Source organism: Microtus ochrogaster, chromosome 10 (genome assembly GCF_000317375.1).
Source record: "Microtus ochrogaster isolate Prairie Vole_2 chromosome 10, MicOch1.0, whole genome shotgun sequence".
NCBI lineage: Eukaryota > Metazoa > Chordata > Mammalia > Rodentia > Cricetidae > Microtus > Microtus ochrogaster.
This window is the reverse complement of record NC_022016.1, coordinates 17,821,357-17,829,414: the sequence shown is the minus strand read 5'-3', so window position 1 is coordinate 17,829,414 and position 8,058 is coordinate 17,821,357.

Below are 8,058 nucleotides of genomic sequence, written 5' to 3'. Positions count from 1 at the left end.
CACTCTGCTTCAGTTCCTGCCTTCATATTCACATCTTGTGTACCTTCATTAATTGACTAGCTGGTGAATTATAACCTGTAAGCTGAAATAAGCCCTATCCCCTACAAGTTTGCTTATTGTCAGTGTTTTATCCAATGAACAGACAATAATTTTGAACAGTAAATTTCAAGTACATCTTAGATCCCTATATGCTACTGTGACATTATATTAGGCCTCTTTTCTTAATTTGTTACAAAATAAGTTAAACGTAGTAAGCTGGAGCCACCCTTATTTTGTCATTATAGACAAAGTAAAAGTATACTGGAAATTTGAATATTAATTTGTGGTAAAATATTACATTTGCTTTTTACATTAGTTGTTTTAGAAGACACTTCTAGGAAGGAACATGGAAAGTTTTTAAACTAATGAGAAAAAAATATATTTTTGAATTCTACCTGAACTCTACATTAAACTGATTTCTGGGATTTGGAATTCAATTTCGAATGACATATTTCATTACCACAAATAAACAATGAAATTCTGTTATGAGCTTGAGATCCCAAAAGTTGAAATGTCTTTTAATGTAGTCTTCCTAATAAAGGTGAAAGTGGGTGTATTCTTAAAATAAACTGTTTAAAATTTGTATTTTAAATATTATTCATTTAGAATGCTATATTAATTAAGGTGGTGGATGTATAACAATTTTTAACAGGAAAGGATGATTTGGATCACCAAATTTTGAAACTTAGAAATTGATCATGAAATTTTTTCCCAGTCGGTCAACTCTAAATTTACAAGTCAGAATAACAATAACAAAAATCTTATTTATCCTAAAGAAGATTGGCTTACAGTCTTCAAATAGTTACTGTCCATATATATAAGACTTAATAATGTACATAAGATAAGCATGGATATGTATGTTTCTATGCTCTTACCTTTGGCATATTGCTACCAAGAGACAGTGCAACTTCAGCTCAACATGGTCATGTTTCATGGTCCTCCACAACATTCTTCTTTCAGTCTCTTATTTCTGTGATTCTTTAAAAATTGCTACGTATCTAATGAGTTTTGCTTATATTCATTATTTCTAACAAATTATAACAATCTGTGCAATTAAAACCAGTTTTAAAACATTTTTGTGACTTGTCAATGATAAACTTATCTCATGTTAGAAAAAGTAAGTATTTTATAAGAACTGCTGTACATCAAATTGAAGAGACAAATATTATCTTACATTCTCTTCCAAACTTATTTGACATCATCCTTACCCATTTTCATACTCAATGCCTTGGACTATGCAAATGGATTGAACTTTTCATAGCAATTTGGTCTTAGATATTAATAGAAAAGTTAAAGTTTTTTTTTATTGGATTCATTGGGTATTTATAAATTTTGTTATCAGGAACTGGATTAACTTAGCGACTGGTAACATTTTTTTTTCAACTCAAATGGTTTTAAATTTAATGCAAATTTCCAAGGCATTCTTCACCTAGTTTATCCAGTGTTAAAATGGTACTTAAATTCTGTGAGAAAAAATATACCTCATGAGAGCATTGGAGACTCAGGATAGCAAAAGCAAGATACTTTCTTTTCTGATATTGCTAAGTCAGGCATCAGCCCAGAGGGTAGACACACTGACTCCATCAGAATGCAGCTTTTAAACCTAAAAACACAAGACAGTTAACAAGCTCCTTCCTGCAATTCCTCATTCAGTGGCATAACAATGAGCTCTTTTCTTCTGTCTGCTTCTTATATTGGTTTTTTTCCCACAAAAACTGTGCATGGCTATGTGTCCTCATTTTACTTTTGATTAATTTAAAACCATATCAGATATAATATTATATCTTTAAAGTGTTAGGTAAACTTGGTGTTAGGAACTTTCTAACCAAACTTTCTTTTTCATCTGTTGTTTAGCAGACTTTGGGTGTTTGATGGGATAGTTAGACTATTAGCTGGGTTACAGCTTTCTGCTTATCTCTATGTGGACCTAAATTGTCTTCATGTACACTTGGAAAGAAACCATCGAATTTTATTTCCTCTAAATACAAAGCCATTGTCCCGTTACTATTAACTGAACTACAGAATAGGGAATTTCTCCTTTTTGTCTTTTGGGATGTTAAATAATCCTGTCTCTGTACTCTCCAATCCATGACTATTTCTTTGTCTTTCCACAAGTTTATAGGGGAACAATGACACAACTATACCAGCAACTAAAATGACTCTGTTCCCAGAAGAGGTAGTTACTGAAATAAAAACAGGCTCCTGGTGTAGAGATGACAAATCTGTCTGGTGGCAGTACCAGTAGGGTTTCAGTGTTGTCATGTTCCCCTGGGTAAATGTGTCAGGGAGAGGAGTTAATGCACTAGTTTATTACAAAAGCCAACTGTGAAACCTGATTTTGGATTTTATTCGGAACAGTGTAGCTAACTACAAGGTTGAGTAATTCACCTGAGAATTCTATGAATGAATATCGCCTTTTCTTCTTTCTTTTTTCCTTATTTAATCTTTAGACTTATCCGCCTCATTTGTTGCTATAAAATGTATTTATTTTCTAATAAAGTCAGAGAGACATGATCCTGTTTTATAGTTATCAAATTTGAGACTTACTCAGAGACCAAACCACAGCATACCCCTGCAGGCCTGATGTGGTGTTTTATTGGGAACAGCTTAGACTGTCAGTGATAATGTACGCTACAATGGTAGAAGTCATCAGAATTCCTCATGCAGCTATTCAGTATAGAGAATACAAGCAAGTTTCCTTTGAACAACTTTATTCTAAACTCCATATAGGAAGCTTCAAGCTTAGAACCCCTGGGTTCCCAATGCTGACAGGAACTCCACCTCTAAGATCACAAGAGCACACAGTTTAAGGAACACCTCTTTTTCTTTTTTCACTTGCTGAGTATGTTCCAGTCAGTAATGTACAGAGATGTACAGTAACACATGAATGCTTTGCTTGGTGATGGTGGTGGGCATGGAATGGTGATTAGACCTAAAAGAGTGTAAAACAAAGAAAAAGTGTTGCACATTTCAGTTTCACCCACATTAGGCTGTCATTTCACCTACCTTAGTCCAGCTGACTTGATATCTGGCTCTCAGTATTATGATGTCTGGACCCCCTGAGCATAAACACATAGCTCTCTTTACTCTACTTGCCACTAGACGTAGGTTTCCTTTGCATTATCTGTGAGTTTAAAAGAAAAAAAAAAAGGTCAGTGAAAGAAACTACACTCCTGCCATTCTTTTTTAAATCTCAGATTCTTCTTTATGAGGTCAAGAGTATGAAAACTTTGGTTTTTAGGGAAATTTTGCATCTCACCTTTTGAAGTGTAAAGCCTCATTGATTCTACTGACATGCGAAATCCCATAAAATAGACACAGTTCAGAAGTAGTTTAAAAAATTTACAGCATAATTTTTGACTGCTACCAATTGAATTCTCTGGATATAACTGAAGGGGTCTTCCATAAATAAGCATAGAAATCACAGATACAAGGACATACCTTATTAAAAACACAGGTGAAGAACAAAAGGCAAAAAAACCTTTTAACTGCTCATAAAGTTTGAATATGAATTATGTATTGTATAATGCTAGCAATCATATTCATAAGAAATCTGGAATTATCTGTTTTCACAGGAGCTGGGTTTAAAAGTGACTGAACTGTATAATTCATATTTAAATTCCAGGTAATCTCATCTCAGGAGCTCTGGAGCTCTGGCTGTGTTCACCTTTACAGCTCAGTCTTCACAGTTCATCCTCTTAAGACAAACTATAAACCAGTCTAACTAAAAGAAATTGGGAGAGAGACATGAGGGAGCTTCTTAGAACATTGAGACCTCAGCTAAAGACAGATGAAGTTAGGGGAGACAAAGCTTCATGGACTTCTTTATAAAATTGTGGGAAATTTTTAATTTCTTTGTAACTCTTAAAATCTGTGATACTTGGCTAAGGCAATCTTAGAAAACCAAGGATTGGATTTAGAAAATGATCTGAAATAACATGCTTCAGGTAACTAGTTTTGTTTATAGAACTGAAATGGGCAATTTTTTCCATTAATTTGAATGATCATAGTACAAATAAATGGTATTCACAACTGTCATTAAAAAGAAGAAGTCAGTGGCTGGGAAGCTGGCTCAGCATAAAAAGGTACTTGCTGCCATGACTGATACCTGAGCTGAGTCCCCAGAATCTACATAGTTGACAGAAAGAATCTATTCCTGCCAGTTATCCCCTGATTATGTTTGTAGCTACACAGGGAATGCTGATGAGTTTTCCTACTGTAGCACACAATATCACTAACAGACTATTATGCTCCCATTCAAACACCCCATCAGGTCTTCATAGGTATCCTATGGGTTGGCATCTGGCCACACATTACAAATGTATTCAGGAATTGCTAGACTGGCTTACACAATAGGAGCTGGATAGTCTAGCACTGGGAACCTGGAGAGACTGAGAATTTAGTAGCTGTTTAGCGCAAGCACTGGATGTATCTACAGGCCCAATCTAGCATTTTGGAATATCCTGTGCCTATTCCTGGTCTATGTTGGAAGTCTGGTAAAACTGTTACTGATACCTGTGGAAGATGCTAGCAGTAACAGCAACAAATAATCTCCTTAGTATGGAAGCAAATGCAAGCAGAGAGAGCTATTTTCTGTTCTTGTGCCTGTTTATATCTTGGCCACATTAGAAAAATATTACCTACTCTGATAGTAGATACTCATCTACCATTTTAATCTTTTTGAAATCATCAACAGACGTCCTCAGAGTTTTCTCTATTAGTTAATTCCACATCCCATCAAGTTATCAATCAGTTTTAATTGATTATCATCAAGAGTTTACATCTTGTAAACCTGATATCCAATCACATCCCTTTATGTCATGTCTAATTTCTAAAATAAATGTAGTGAAAATGACAAACAAAATTAACATTCACAGGAGAATCTTACCATATAAATCTGTGGGCCAATAACTGAATATAGATGTTTATGACAAATCTCTCTATAGAGTCCATGGATAGGGGCAGAAAAGAATGTATATGTTTTTATTTTCAAGAGAACAAGGTCTAGAAGCTATGTGTATATTTTCCTTTTGGATTATTTTTACTTGTTTTCTATAATAAAAAAGTAAATCCAAACCAAATGAACTAAAAAAAACCCAAAACATTCTAAAAAGATTTATAGAGAATATTTAGTAAAATTTCCTTTAGAGAATGTATGCCATTTTCTTATAAAGTGTTAGGATTATTTTGGCTGATGGTTTTAAGATTCTTGTTCAAGCTAAGGTGGCTCCAGAACTGTGGGCTTCAGATGAGGCAGAAGATCACGGGGGAACAGATGTTGAAGCAAACGTGTTCAACTTATGTGCCAGAAAGCTGAAAGGATCAAGGAAGGGGGATTTCTCCAATTCTTTCAGGGTAAAATGTAAATGATGTAAGAACCACTCAACAAGTTGTATCTCTTGAACATTCTACCACCTTTACAGTGACACATTTACAACACACCTTTTTGTCTCCTGCACCACTGAGGAACACTCACTTAAACCAGAGCAGATATCAAGTATTTGCGTATTCAATATTGTAATACTTGCACATTTCAGAGGTAAGCAACTGTTTCATAGTGAAAGTGGACTTCAGTGATAACCTAATAAGGTAATGCATTCAGCAAATGTAACTTCTGTGTTCTATAAATCATTGAGTACTGAATCCTCAGCCCTTAATAGGGTATCTATATTACCTCTTCCGGAATCAGGGAGCATTATAGGGAAGGGCAATAGAAAGAAGGGCTTAGACTGAGGAAGGTGAAGAGGATCCAATTCTCTATAGGACCCGATATAGGACCCGATACAGGACCCAATATAGGACCCGATACAGGACCCGATTCCCTAGGGTCCAACCCTTCAAGCAGTAATGTTTGCTGCTGTCTTGAACCTACACTTATGTTAACAAACACAAGCCCCGCACATGAGTTAGCCTCCTGTTATACTTTTATGGAAGGAAGAGAGTTCTCCTGAGTTTTTCCATAACACTGTACTGGAGATCTGCCCCTGACCAAAGTTATATAAACTGTTCACAACTGCTGATTGCTGGGAATGAAGATTCTTCTTCAATGATGCAATCTTCCACAAAGTATAAATAATCACTCACTCATGATTCCATGCGCAAACCCAAATGTAATCATCAGTTCACTCAGATAGACTTGGGTAGAATATATTTTTGGTGTCCTGTTGAGGTAAATAGATATTCATATCTTGCAAGAAAAAGTTAATTCAAAATTCTAAATCATATTGTACTTCATGAAAAAAAATCCAAAACTGTGTGAATATCATATATTTTTTCACAGACATTTCAACAAACTTAATAGTAACAATTTACTTTTTAATATTTGAGTTTTCTTTTTTTACTCAAGGTATTTCTGAATAAAAATATTTTACATTACCTCTGATGGTAAACATTTCATATTGGACATGCTATGAAATTTATTGTTCTTAGATTCCTATATAAATTATCCTAACTTGGCTTTCATTTTGCTTTTATTAAGCTATTTCTCCTTTTCAAAAACACTCAAAACATTTAGAAACAGATCTTTTTGATAGATGATGTATTATAGAACTTGGCTATAAAGTGTTAAATATCAAGGATTTGTGACAACTGTTACTGTATTACCAGAGTGTACACAAGGATATTTCAGGAAAATCACAAAAAAGAAGAATTAAATCACATATTAAAGTAAAAATTACAAGGTTTTGTCTACAGTGTTTGTAATGACTTAGAAAAATCCTCGTCCCTCAATACATACCAAAGATACCCTTAACGTCAAGTCCATGACAGTGAGAAATAACGATATATTTTGCATCTTTAGCTTATATGAAAAGAGTCATATGATCATTATAATATTGAGTTTTACCCAAAAATAAGATCCCACCATCATAATTCAATACTTTTTATTATATCAGACTTCTTTTATCATGATTTCTACCGATAAATAAGGAATATAAGGTACTGACTGAAAGACACAGTACTGAAATGATTTGCATATAAATTCATTTTTACTAACTTTATGACTTCTGGAAACTTTCATGTACTTCATAGAGAAACATCTTAAAATTCTTTAGGAAACAAATTTGGTTTATCTTTGTCTCTTCAAAGATGAATGAATCACAATATGTATTTTAAAGGCTTAAACAGAGAAGGTGATAGACTCATACTCAAGTATTTCCAGGCATCTTGAACCATATTTTTACCTGTAAAAACAGATGGGAATTCCAATTCTCACAATTTATGTCAAACTCAAGAAGTGATTTTAGAACTTAATGTTTTATTTCAAAAATGTGTATTTTTCCCACAGGAAGGAATAAAGTTTGTGGGGAAAATAAAAATAACATAGTAATGGTCTCAAAGTCCAAAAAACTTGTGAATGAGCTGTATTCTGAGATCACACTTTATGAGTAACTGCATCCCACCTTCCCTGCTGCAAGTGTATATATTTCTCACATTCAAACTCATGAATCTTTGCAAATTGATTCCTTATTACATTTGGGAGAGTGCTCTACTCTTTGTAGCTGTAATTTGAAACTGTTGGAAAGAGTCAGACAATTGACTTTGGAAAAGAAAAATTTAGTGGTAGAATGTAGAATCTGTGAAAGTGTATGACACCACATTTAGTAATAACAACATGTCTCCTGCTTGCTGGATGCTTCTAGCTTAAAAAAAAAAAAAACTATGTTAAAACATAGACTTTAGTTCACGTCTATATTTTTGGGGAGACCAAAATGTCACCTGTGTAGCCAAGGCTGGCAGCCGATTTATGATTCAACAGTCTCAGTCTTCTGAGTGCTGGCATTATGGCCATGAAAAACCATACCCCATTTTAGTTTCCAGAAAGTAATTCATTTAGCAACAGTCTGAAGTATTCATTTATCTTCTTTTCATGAATAGGAAAATTGCATTCCTTATGTGTGATCTACAGTCAGGATATAAACCCCTACTCTAAGTTTATGACTGTCTATGCCACAGATGACCATACTTCAACATTATTTATTATCCTGTAAAGCATATCTGTGAAATCATCTGAATTTACAG